Here is a 14,153-nt window from a genome sequence, read left to right as displayed (position 1 = left end):
TCGTTTAATTTTTAATGCCATTTAAAAATAATCGATAGCACTACAATTGCATAAACACACACACACGCACACAGACTATACACGCGCGCTATCATGGACACGGAATTATTTTAAAATTAACTGAACTCATAGAATGCGGCCATACAAGTCCCATATCCAACTGTAAACACGCACTTTATATTATATGTGAGGATATACATACAAGTGTGTGTGTGTGTGTGTGCATGTGTGAGTAGACGGATGTACTGATGTATGAAATACTGGGAAAATATGAAAATGTCAATCCTGCCAGTCATTGCATATGTCGCACGTACAATGAATGCAATCGTAGCTGGAAATCATCACACAACTGTGCAACTGACCAGCCGACAGACAGTTTAACCAATAGGCAAGGCGGTCACTACATACACACCTGCATGTGGACGGTTGGTTGGACGTTTGGTCAATCTAAAAGCCGCTGGTCTGTCTATAGTCTGCTAGCCTGTCGTGTGTTTATTTGTCGGACAGCTTGGCAAATCTGTCAAGCGGTCAGCTAGTCGTTTCACAACTCAACGGTCAGGAAATACTTGCATATATACATACATACGCAAGTAACAACAAAACCGAAAGCAGCCAGCAGCGTTGACAGGTTAAGTTCTCGTCGCATGCCACCGAAATTCGCATGAAATGTTCATATTTTTGCTTTGGCTGCCTTTACTTCAGGCTCTTCACTGCTGTTGCTTTTGTTTCTGTTGTTGCCACCGTTGTTAATTACAAGCGATAATAATCAACTTCCGATTTTAAGTCGCATTCAACATGCCAGCAGGCGTCGTGCACAGCAACCAGCTGCTAAATACTGGCATCGAGCATGTAGCATACTTCAAGGCGTTCAAACAGCCTACGCTGTTTGGCTTTCGTGCACCCTCAGGTATGAATGCATGTGTTGTATGTGGGGCGTGTGCGCGTGTATATGCGCGAATATTATGTAACATGGTGTGCATTTACTTTTTGATTTATGCGAATTTCATGAAGTGCAAAAATAGGCAGCGCAACGAAACGTTAAAAAAATTTGTAGTAAAATAAAAATCAGGACCTTTGTTAAGCCTCAATAAAAGTAAGCGTTTAGTAGTGAGCAAATTGAATGTACTGATATGTTCTAGATGTTGTACCTCCTATCTCATATCTTATATCTCATATCTCATATCTTATACCTTGTATCTCAAACTAGGTGGTTCAATAAGTTTTGCTGTTCGTTAAGAAACAGAAAATTTTATGGTTCAAACTACACTTTATTATTCAGTATGGTCTCCCTGAGCATCAATACACTTGTTCCAACGAGATTCCAATTTAGGAATTCCTTCTCTGAAGTCAAAATCTGGCAGGGCTGCAAAATACGCTTTCACAGCTGTCATGACCTCATCATTTGATGAAAAACGCTTTACATGCATGATTTTTTTTAGGTTTGGAAATAGACCTGAAAGTCGCTGGGGACCGAATTGCGGAATACGGTGCATGCTCTAACAATTCGAACTTAAATTCAAGGATTTTAGCCCTTGCCAAATTGCTCTTGTGACACCGTGTAGTATCCTGACGAAAAATATTATTTTCCATTTATAAACTGGGTCTTTTTTCACAAATTCTTTCCTTTAGCTGGTCTAAAAGGTTATAATAATATTCAGAATTTATTGTTCTACCAGTTTGCAAATAATCCACAAACAAACTTCCTTTCGCATCTCACAAAAATGGTGCTAGCACCTTCTTGGCCGATATCTGGATACGAACTCCTTATTTTTCGAAATTTTATTTTCGAAATTTTAAAAAAATTTTTTTTTTTTTCGATGATGTATCGATATTTTGTCTCAAATAGGAATAACATTCATTAAGCTGAAGTCCCCAATTCTAATACTTACCTACCCGATTTCGGTACCTACCATCCTTTGGGACAAAAAAATACCTTCTAGAAGCAAGAACATTAATACAGGGTGGCTGCTGAAACCCTCTACCAAAAAAAAATTGAATAACTTTTTTTCTTTTTAAGTTATCTGTTCCATTTTTGTTTTAATTTGCAGATTGATCTTTAAAATTTATTAAAATGGATAACTGGGACACGCAAACAAGAATTTGGATAGTTCGCCGCTATCACGCACTGGAGTCCGTAGTTTTGGTACAGAGAGAGTACAGGCGGATGTTTGGCGGCGATCCCCCGAGCAGATGGACCATAATGAGACTGGTGAATAATTTTGCTGAGCAAGGAACAGTCGCAAGAAGGCCTTATCATCGAAACCCACCAGTTCGGACGGAGGAAACGATCGCTGCTGTAGCTGCAGCTATACAAAGCAATCCAAGGGTTTCAACAAGAAGCTTATCTGCTCAACTTGGTGTCAGCCGACAGTCTTTGCAAACAATAATGCACAAAGATTTAGACTTATTTCCCTACAAAATTCAAATGGTTAACAAACTGAATGCAGCAGACTTGCCGATTCGCTTGGAATTTTGCCAGAAGATCCTGCAAATGGTGGAAGAAGACCAAAACATGTTAAACTGCCTTTTCATGTCTGATGAGACCCATTTCGATTTAAACGGCAATGTGAACAAACAAAAATGTCGAATATGGAGTACTTCTAACCCACAGATACTCCACGAGACAGAATTGCATCCTCTTCCCGTGACAGTGTGGTGTGCGGTTTCTTCACGCTGTATTGTCGGGCCTTATTTTTTTGAAGAAAATGGTCACACCGTTACGGTTACTGGAGACCGTTATTTGAAAATGCTGAAAGAATTTTTCTATCCAGAACTACGCCGAAAGAGAATTCCTTTCAACTCTGTGTGGTTTCAACAAGATGGGGCAACGTCTCACATAGCCCAGACTGTTATGACAGAGTTGCGACGAAAATTTCCCAATAAACTGATTTGAAGAAACTCCGAATTTCGTTGGCCCCCCAGGTCGCCTGACCTTACTGCACCTGACTTTTTCTTGTGGGGTTTATGTAAACAAGAAGTTTATAAAACAAAGCCAACAAATTTGGATGAACTAAAACAATCCATTCGGGCAACAATTGCGGCTATTCCTGTCGCAACTCTCAAAGCAGCAATGAACAACTTTTTACTAAGATGCCGCACTTGTGTCAACGAGCATGGGGGGCGTTTAAATTCAATTATTTTTAAAACTAGTTAAGCTACATTTAATAAAATTTAATGACCTTCAACTTGAAAAAAAAAAAGATAAATTCCATACACTAAAAAAAAAGTTATTTGAGTTTCTTAATGGAGCAAAATTCATCAGCCACCCTGTATTTCTGGCTTTAAGATCCGAGTATGAATTTCAAAAATATAACGAAAATTGTGAAAATTCGAGCTCTACGTTTCATTATTTCGGAGTCTAAAGGAATTTTGCAAGGTATGCAAATTCCGAAAATTTTTTTTCCAAACTTTTTTACGAAATTTTTGTTTTGAAAACTTTTCTTCACAATTTTTGCTCCGAAACTTGTTTTCAAAATTTATGTTTTGAAAATTTTTCTTCGAAATTTTTGTTCCGAAACTTGTTTTCAAAATTTTTGTTTTGTAAATTTTTGGGAAATTTTTGGAAATTTTTTTTTTCGACATTTCTTTTTCCAAATTTTCTTTTTTAATAATTTTTGAACCTTGCAAAACTACTTCAGACGCTGTGTTCGGTGAAGTTTTTTTTCCAGTGTGTTCTGTTGCACATAGCACGTAGTGAGTCGAATACATTTTGCGACAAAAAATGTGTTTTAATTAATATTTTATTTTCTTGCACTGTTTCGAGTATTCCTTACCTCTCTTATTTTTTCAATTTTTGTTGGAAATTTTTGTTTTTTAAATAATTGTTAATTTGTTAACTATGCAAAAATTCTTCAGATTGCCCTGTGTACGGTTTTTCGAATTTTAAAAAATTTTTTTTCGACAGTTTTTTTTTCAAATTTCTCTTCTAAATTTTTTTTTAAAATTTTTTTTCAAAATTTTTTTTCCAAATTTTCTTTTAATTTTTTTTCAAAATTTTATTTTCGGAAATTTTTTCCGAAATAATTTTTTCCCAAATTTTTTTTTTTGAAAGTTTTATAATAAAAATGCAAAAATTCCTGAAACTCCGCTGGGTACGGCGAAGCTATTTTTTTTTTTTTCAGTACATAGCACATAAGTACGGTGCAATAAACAGGGTGAACGATATGAAATGTTACCTATTCAAAACACCAAAACTTTTTTGTGTGAAATTAGTATTTATTGATTTCAAAGACAAAATTGTTCAAAACTGATTACAATATTCACTTTAGCTCGATATGACCAGCTTTTGCCTTGACTATAGCCTTGAAACGGTCAAAAAATGAGTTGCATGTTGCACGAATGTGATCTTGAGGTATTTTGGCCCATTTTCGTATAATCGCTTTTTTCGGCGCATCCATACTGGCATATTTTTAGTCCTCACTGTGCTCTCCAAAATGGACCAGATGGAATAGTCCATCGGATTTGCGTCTGGGCGAATTCGAAAGCCATTGTGTGGACGAAATGAAGTGTGGAACATGATTTTTTAACCATTCTTGGATCACACGAGCTTTATGAGACGGTGCCGAGTCCTGTTGAAACGTCCATGGTCTACGATGGCATAATCCCGATAATACCTAAGTCTCATTCACTTTGACACCAGGCTCGATTGCGACGATTGGAGAGCGTCCATCAGCGGTGACTGCGGCCTAAACCATTACTTGCGATGGGAAATTGCTTCGAGAGGCCATACGTAGGCTCAAATTCTTGTTTGAGCGTTCAGTCAAGTAACCACGATCGTTTTGAGTGTTTATGAACTGCTCAATTGGGATGTTTTTTTCATCAGAAAATACAATGTTAAGAAATTCGCCACGTTCGTCCAAGCGCAACAACTCCTTTGCTCTTTCGCACCGAACTTTTTTTTGCTGGGGTGAAAGATCGTGTGCTTTTTGGAACTTGTAAGCCTTGACCTTGGGCTCATTTTTCAATATGCGTCGAATGCTGTCTTGCGATATTTTCAGTTCTTTGGCCATTTTTCTCCCACTTCGACGTGGATTTCGTTTAAGTCGGACCTTCACTTTCCGAACCATTTCTGGCGTTGTTGCGGTTTTTTTGGTCCATTTCCATAGCGTTTTGCGATGCTACCAGTATCATTGTAACGTTTTATAGTGCGATGCCAAACATTTTATTCACTTTGAGCTGACTGAGCTCACGAACAATGGCTGATTGTGATTTTCCAGCCAAATATAACGCAATCACACTATTACGTTTGAATTCCATCACAGAAAAAAAAATTCAACAAAACTGAGACGCAAATGATTTTGATGGCTAATAAACAATATATTGAACTGTCATTAGAACAATTTTGACGTTGATATCATGAGCTGTTTTACAGATACAAGCAGTGTGAAGTGGGTAACACTTCATATCGTTCACCCTGTATTTTGCGACAAAAAGTTATTTAATTTTTTATTTTCATGAGCTGTTTCGCATATTCCTTACTCCTTTAAAATACCTACTTTTGCGAATGTTCAATTTTTCACTTTACTTAATTTTACATATTCGTACGTTGACCTTCAAATGGCTGCACACACTGACTATCAAAGGACTTATGCTTTAAGCATTTGTAGGTATCCAACAAGAACCATCTGTTAAGCGCCGAGTGGCAGTTTTATGAAATAAATTCACTTCGTTGCGGGCGCAGTGGCACAAATTCCTTCGATATATGGTATTTATATACATATTTACTTACACACACACATGCTCCCGCACATATGTATTCAAGGTGCTAGCGGCGATTTACAGGTCCACTTGTCTCTTTAGCGTTCCACAAGTTTGCATGTCAAAACGCATAAAAGTAGGCTATGAAAGAAATTATTTAACGAGTGCTTTGTTATTACCCGCATATTTAGTTTTGAGTGTGTGCGTGTGTATAATTATGCGCATGAGGCACCAAATCACAACGTTTAAGCGTCTCATATATGCAAGCGAATATATACATATGTACGTGCATACATATAAAACAACAAATACGCATGCGTGTGTGCGTGTGTGCATTTTTGAATGTATGCATATTTAAGTAGTTCATAGCAAAAGCGAAATATTGATTATTTTTTTACCCGCCACTTGCGTCTTATTGCGCCACACTTTAAAATATTCACCAAATTTAGTTCGCATTAAAGTGACACTCTAATTGTTGTTGTACGGGTATGGGACTTAAGTATTTGAAAATCACTTGCGGTAGTTAATCTGCTTAATTTTGTAAGCATTTGATTTTGATGTGCGTGTAATTAGTAAATTAGTTTTCTCCAAATTGACAATTGCGAAACAAATTAATAATTCATAACTGTTTATGTATGTCTGTATGCAACTTAACACACAAGTCAAAGGCTAATTCGTGCGGTGGGATGCATTTGAGGTTATGCGACTTTATATGTTTGATATTTAGTTCATTTGCGAAAGGTCATACATTCGCCTGTGTGACTCTTTGTAGTAGTAACTTAATTAATTTAAAATTTAATTTGCCATTCCCTAAGGTTTCATTCATATGCCTGTATCTGTGTAAACCGATTAACTATTAAAAGCGCTTGTCACTAAACTGCTCTCCCAAAATTTCTATTACTTCCGTTTGATTTCGCCTCTGCTATTATTCGATTCTAATTTAAAATCAATGAAGTCTGTGTCAATTTTTCACTGCGCCTGTCATTAGACTTGTGTGCACACATATGTACGCACATAGCACACGGCACAATTCATATATTCCATAAGTGCAATTACCACACAATTGTTGGGCAGCTATCGAATGGCTTCCTTTTATAGCCTCACCGTAGCCTACTTACTTACTTACTAGAACAGTATTCTTAAAATATTCAATTATTGATTTCAGACTAACTGGCAAGTGCTGTTTTTCAATTCAATGTGAAATTTGTAGCATGCGCACACACATACAAGAGTACAAGAGTTTAAATGTGTGCATAGAATTTTTCAAAGGAAAATGAATTTTGTATTCAAATAAAACGCAGAACAATTAAGATAACACCCTATTTGTGCGTTAGGTTCCTCCTCCGCGGTGTGCGTCTTGATGTTGTTCGACAAATGAAGGGACCTACACAAATCATTAAGGGGGGATTCTACTGTAAAAATCAAATTTTCATGGATTTTGTTTTCATACTTGTATTAATTTAATTAGTAAAAAAAAGTTTAGGGTTACATAAACACAGGACTTGAGTGTACAAAAAAAATTTTTAACTTTATTTTCATTTCAAAATGGCAGCTGTACAGCCGCTCCCCCGAAACGCCTTTTGAAATCTGCCCACACTGTCGCGCATTTAAAAAAAATCTGAAATGAAAAAAACCAATTTTTTTTTATTATATATCATTATTTTTAGTTGTTAAGCCTATTACTTGCAAAAAAAAAATTTTTTTGTAAAATTTTTGAAGTTTTTTAAAAAATCGACATTTTTTTGTTGTCATTTTGTTATTAAAATAGGGCTTATAAATAATAAATTTTTTCCCACCATAGCTTTAAAAACTAGTAAATATTGTTAAAAATATACTCTCAAAGTTTGAGCTTGATATGTTAATTTTTCACGGAGCTGTGATGTGGGCAATTTTGAAAACGTGGTTTCGAGAAAAACACGCTTAAACAAGCGCATTATCAAGCGCATATGACCGTAAACCGCTCGAGCGCTCAGTTCATACCTGCTTTGCTAAAACTTTTATAACTTGAAAACTATTCAAGATTTCTTTTTAAGATTTTCATGGAACATTCTGGAGTTGTTTCTGAGTATGTTTCAACAAAAAGTAAAAAATCGATTTTTTTTAAGTTTTACAGTAGAGGCCCCCCTTAAGCCGCCTACGAACGGCAGATTGTCTTTTATAAGACGCTCTTTCATGCCAGAAATAGACTCGGAGGTGTGCCACGGACTCTGAAGGGCCGACCGCTATTAGAAACAGCATTTTCTATGACTTGGTGTTTCATGCTCGGGGTGTTGAACCGCTGAATTCGGGTACGGTGGCCGCTGTACCCTGTACTCGGCTAAACTTAAGTACAGTAAATTTAACTACAATATCAGATATCGTTCACTTGCTCATCGATCGGTTCTTTGGTGCCAATTTCCTCCACCGATCGTTTTGTTGATCTTCTCTAAGAAATTCGTGGAGTTTCAAGTGATCAAAAGACTCCACTTTTTGAGATAAGTTAATTTTTGAAGGGTTTAGGCCAAGAACTGTAGGAAAAAATTGCACCTATGTATATAAGCTGACATCTCAAGGGACATAGTTGAATTATTGGGTAGTTAACACCGTATTTCTCTGAATTTCATACAGATCTCTCTATCCTCAAACTGGAGTTTGGGGGTCGTGCCAGGGCAATCTTCCTAAGTATATACACGGTTGCCCATATGCGAAGGACCCATCTGGCAACCCTGTATCTTTTGACAGAAACGTCAGATCGCTTAATGACATACCGCGTTGGAAGCGTCAGTCCAAGCAGGTTTACATGGAACAGTACACGCCACGCGAGCGCTCCCAAATTGTTGAAATTTACATTCAACAAAAGAAGTCAATTGTGGAAAGAAGAAGAAGAAGAAAAGAAGAAAATTGTGATGCCAATTATTCGTCGAAAGCGTATGAGGCAGTTCTGGTTTTCAGTTCAACAAGACGGCGCTCCACCACACACAGCTCGCACCACAATCGATTTTTATAAGAAATTGTTTCCTCGTCGTTTGATGTCGAAAAATAGCGATTTTAACGCGCCACCGCGTTCGCCCGATTCAACGCCACCTGACTTCTTCTTGTGGGGATATTTAAAATCAAAGGTTTATATTAATAAGCCAAAGACCATATTAGAGCTCAAGAAGAACATCCGTTAGGAAATAGCCGCTATTCCAGCCGAAATGTTAGCTAAAACTATGGAAAATGCTGCAAAACGGGCACAATACGCCGTACAGGCTCAAGACGGCCAGTTCAGAGATATCATATTCAAAAGGTGATGTCAACAAATCTACTTAAGCCAAATAAAATGATTTTTATCGTCAACGTCAAAAAAATTGTGTTTTTCTTTGATTTAGAAAAAAAAACATCGGGTCCGTCGAATATGGGCAACCCTTATAATTGGAACTAGCGAAAAATCTGCAGCTCTGTCTTCACGGACGTCTCCAAAATTGAATCGGGAATAGAATCAGGGGTCTTCTCTAAATCAGCCAATTTATCTATTTCATTAAAATTGTCGAATGCTGCTAGTGTTTTGCAGGCAGAAGTCTTCGTGATACTCTAGACATGCAGAATGCTTATAAATCGCAGAAGCGAAGGAGATACCAAAATGTTTTATGATAATGCTTGAAAAATTTCGGAGAAAAAGTAGTAGCTGTAGTTTTTCTACTGATATCAATCCCGCGACTGGTACTATAGCCCCCAAATAGTTTAAAGAAATATTACTCGCTTGAAATAACAATTTACTCTTATTTCTACTGTCAAAAATCATTCTAACATTTGATTAGATTTATGTGGGTTCTACGCTCTTAGGAGTGGCGGATCCCACCGAATGAGGCTGCTGTATTTTACTCAATGCTCATGAAAAAACTTATCTAATATTTATTTGTTCATAGCTCTCAACGAGCAAGTGAAGAGCTATTTTATAGCAGTCCTACTCTATGCTATATATATTTTCTCTTCAGCTCCCTCATTTCCGCTAACGTAGGTTTAATTTACGAATCTAATGAAATAGTAACTCATTTCCGTTTTAGTAATCAGTTTTCCAACAAAACTTGAAAGCGGCATAAATACTTAGCATGCGAGTATTTTTATGTCAGAGAAATGGTAATGCAAATGGAAAAAGATCATTTTGAAATTTATCCATTCGTTTGTGAATTTCGTAAGTGAGTAGGTGTCTGAGTTTACAGGCAACACTTTAGCGCGTTCTTTGTGCCCTTTGTAGGCCCTACAGGTATATTCCATTTAAAATGTATTCCCATTACAAAGCCACATTTGCATGCCACATGCATACTTTTAACCTACATACTTACATACATACATTTTATCAGTACCTGCATTCATACCCTGTAGTCAAATCTAATGGCTCTCGACAACTTTACAAGTGGTTTACTTTGCAGCTGAGGTAGTTCATCTTTGACTTAAAGACTATCTCCTTCCAATGCTAGCAGCTGGGATTTTCATGGCGATGTCGTACAAAATGTGTGTTACCTACTCTGCTTTAGGTTTTTATGTCAGTTAACGAACTGGCTAGCTGTGCTACACCAGTTACTGAACTAATTCATAGTGGAACAGTTAACAGTAACTGGTTCGTAATAGATTAAAAGGAAAGCTGATATACTTCTTCAACATTTAAATGCGTTTAATCTTTATAACGCTTGATGAATTCTTGCCTCTGCATCAGTATTAATGAACCAGTTCTTAGTGGCCCAGCTGCGAACTAGTTCGTAATGGGCCACAAAGATCATTATTTCTTCCATTAATATTTGATATTGAATATTGAGAATTCAACAATATTCGACAGTAAGCGCTTTGTTATTTAATAGAAGAGTATTTGATTGATCCTTTTGCGCCAGATACAATTCTAGTCACTCTCGAATTAGTACCATTTCTTCTATGATGAATGTATGACTTGCTGAGTAGTCGATTTTTAACTGCAGAGTGCATGCACACAGTCATGCACACATATACATATATCCTACGAAATGTCAGTTTTCAGCCGCGGCATCAGATTTTTATACCAGTTAACGAACTAGTTTTTAGTGGACCAGTTAAGGACTAGTTCGTAAATAATTAAAAAAACATATGATTGATTCCTTCAAGGAAATAGTAATACACCACTGATTGGTGCCTAATTCTGATTGATCACTAATTTTGATTGTGAACTAGTTCATAATGGACCACTTGTGGCACTAGTTCGTAAATAATTAAAAAAAATCATATAATTGATTCCTTCAATATGCATCTAATCCTCACAAAGTTTAAAGCAAACAGTAATACATTACTGATTGGTCATTTTGTAACTAGTACAATTCTAGTTAGTCTGAGACCACTTCGCAAGCTAGCATGTTTGCTGAGTTCTTTGGCTATTCACATGCAAACACACCCACATGTATACATACATGCAAACATATGAGTCAGTGCTGCTCTGATGCATGTTTGTGGGCGTTCTTATGCACGTGTTTCAGCCACACATGCGCTCACTTTCGCTTACATCGTCGCTTCCAGTGTCACTTTGCCTGCTCGTGTGGCGCATATCGATGGCTCACATCTGCCGCCTTTCAACTTTGACGCCGGTTAGCAATTTCCCTTTAACTTTTTTCCTTATTTTTTCACCTCCCTCTTTCTTTTTTGCTTTGCAAAATATATCCGAAAGGTTATTGCTGTTGCTCCAAAGGTAGCGGTAATATATTTACGCTTGAACCTCCATGTTTTTAGTGGCAACTGCATTGCACTAGTAATTTTAACACCACATTTGATGTGGCAATGCAGTGGCATAAAAACCGAAACTACATTAACGAAAGCAAAAGGAAGAAAAAAACAAAAACTACGGCGGCAACTCGCACACAAGTTAAGCGTTTTAACCGCTGCGAAGGCGGCTCCTTACAGCCTTGAAGTCTTGAAAGCTTTGCGGCCAAGCAACAACTTAGCACAGCGCGTGTAAGTACAAGCTGTATATGTATATGTATGTATGTGCGTGTAAGTACACATGAAGAGTTGAGAAATTTACACAACTTAAACACGCAAATTGGCAGCAAAAACGGGCAACAGTCGAAATGTAATGGAATAAAAGAAAATTAAAAACAAGATAAATAAAAAAGCATTAAGGAATTGCAAAGTAAAATTTACTCGCCTTGCATTGCATGCCGTTGTTTAACAATTTTCAATTTTTTCCCATCTTGTTTTTATATTCTTTACTCTCTCCAAACTTTGCTATTGCTTTCCGCGGAAGACTTCGTTTTAAACTTGAAACTTTTTTAATACGTTTCTCCCGCTGGCACGGCATATCGCAAGCCATGCGATTTTCTTTTTCTACTTCTTCTTTTCGACTCGGAGTCCATATTTGTAATTGTCTGCCAGGCTGTTGAATTGCTTGCTACTCTTTGACGCTCAATTGTCTGTTAACTTTATCTAAACTGGCTGCGCAATTAGTTAAACAATCAGTTTACTCCAAAAGTAAGAAAAAACAATGCACAAATAATTCATTTTTATGGAAAAGTTTTGAAAAGCTGCTTCAAGGTCACAATATTATGGTATACTTTGGGAATGCAGCAGATAATTATGAATTATTTATCTATATAAAGGGATTTCCATAAAGGCCGAAGGTATATTGACAGGCTGCCGCGGTCGTATCATTTTGAAAGCGTCTGCCTAATCTATTTTTTATCATTCACTCCCTGATGGCAAATCACCCTGGGCAAGTCACGCGATTGAGCAGCACGTGGAAATGTTGAAACTTTGTTACTTATTTATTCACTGGCAAATACCGGCATAAACTGCTGCGCCTCAATAACTGAAATAGACACAACCAATTAAAAAAATATGAAACAAACTATGTAATACCTATTAATTTTTTACCGCAACCCAGCAAATATACAAAATTGTTCGCCTTACTAAAGGGTTCTCCAATAAGAGGCTTTTTTTTGATAAAAGATCAATGGTTTCGTTGCTTGTGTGACATGTAGCGCCGTCTTGTTGAAAATAAACGTTGTTCAGATCAATACCATCCATTTTCAGCCATAAAAAATCGTTAATCATCTCTCGATAGCGCAATCCATTTACCGTAACTGTTGCTCCAGCTTCATTTTCGAAAAAGTTAGGTCCAACGACTCCACCGGACCATAAACCGCACCAGACAGTCACACGTTGAGGATAAAGAGGCTTTCCAACAATAACTCTTGAATTTTCTGAGCCCTAGATCCGACAATTTTGTTTGTTGATGAAGCCACCGAGGTGGAAATGGGCCTCATCACTCAAGATAATTTTTCGATCGAATTTTTTCACCAATTTCTGTATTGCGGTCCGACAAAGTGCTTCACGATGACCCAAAAATATTCGAGTTTTACGAACCGTATCCGCCAAATGTTCACCATTTTTATAGTGAATTTTAATAATTTCAATGCGTTGTTTAAGCGTATATCGTTCCATTCTCTACTTGTCAAATATCAAAAAATGACAGCTTCAAAAGTGACATCTACCGAAATAGCGGGCTATTCAAAATAACACCTGTTATTGGAAAACCCTTTACTTCAGGCATAGGTGAACAGCTTAATCGGAATACCTCTAAAGTAAACCATAAAAAGTTGGTCATAGGAAAAGCAAAGTCTTAGATTAAATCCAACTTCAATTTCAAGATTATTCGTGGGCCATATTTTTTTATTTTATTTTTTATTATATAAGTAGTTGGAATGCGCGGAATCAGCACATTTCCAGAGAGATTAAAAACAGAGAGTTTAATTCTATGTTTCACTGCTTAGGACTCTAAAGAAAATTGTTGTAAAAGGGAAAGTGCCTTCCGCATTTCGTAAGCTTTTCTATGATAACCATTAAATTAAAGCACTTTAAAATATCCGAACTATTGGCTACCACAAATTAAGGGTTAAATTTAGTACTGTTGATCCTAGAATCAATCACCAAAAATCTTCACTTCTAGCTATTTTAATAGCTCTCACCTTATAAGCTGCTTCCCAGATATAAGATTATAGTTTTTAGTGCCGTATTTTAAATTTGAAAGTACAAAAATGCGCATGCGTAATGAAAAAAGGGCATTTATAATAAAAGCCGGCTTTTATTATATTAAAGCAAAAAAAATACGAGTTTGATGGGTTGTTTATTTCTTTTTCTTATTCAACTAATACTTATAAACACCTCCAAAATACTTTTAAAATTAATTAAATGGTTTTAAATAGTTCGATGAAAAATTTCATCATAAATTAACAATAAAAATTTAAATAGTGGCAAAATCATGTGACTATAATGTCATATCAAATGACCATAAGAGAATACGGCTAGGTAATAATTGCCCTACATGCATTATTAAAATATATTTTTGGAACACATGGAAAGATTTGAGTAATTTTGGGAGCCTCTGAAAAGTATTCATTAATACGTTCATTTTACAAAAAAATATTTTTCAAATAGGTGGCAACTCTATTAAAAAATATGTGCAGAATAAAGACTGTTGT

The 14,153-nt window shown here is 36.5% G+C and overlaps 1 protein-coding gene across 5 annotated transcripts in view; it reads left to right on the top strand.

Moving 5' to 3' along the window:
- Positions 1-14,153, top strand: part of LOC128863947 (limbic system-associated membrane protein) — a 118,973-nt gene that overhangs the window by 16,397 nt on the left and 88,423 nt on the right. The window lies entirely within an intron of this gene.

This window comes from Anastrepha ludens, chromosome 5, assembly GCF_028408465.1.
Source record: "Anastrepha ludens isolate Willacy chromosome 5, idAnaLude1.1, whole genome shotgun sequence".
Taxonomy (NCBI): Eukaryota; Metazoa; Arthropoda; class Insecta; order Diptera; family Tephritidae; genus Anastrepha; species Anastrepha ludens.
This window is presented reverse-complemented; position numbering and strand designations above follow the sequence as displayed.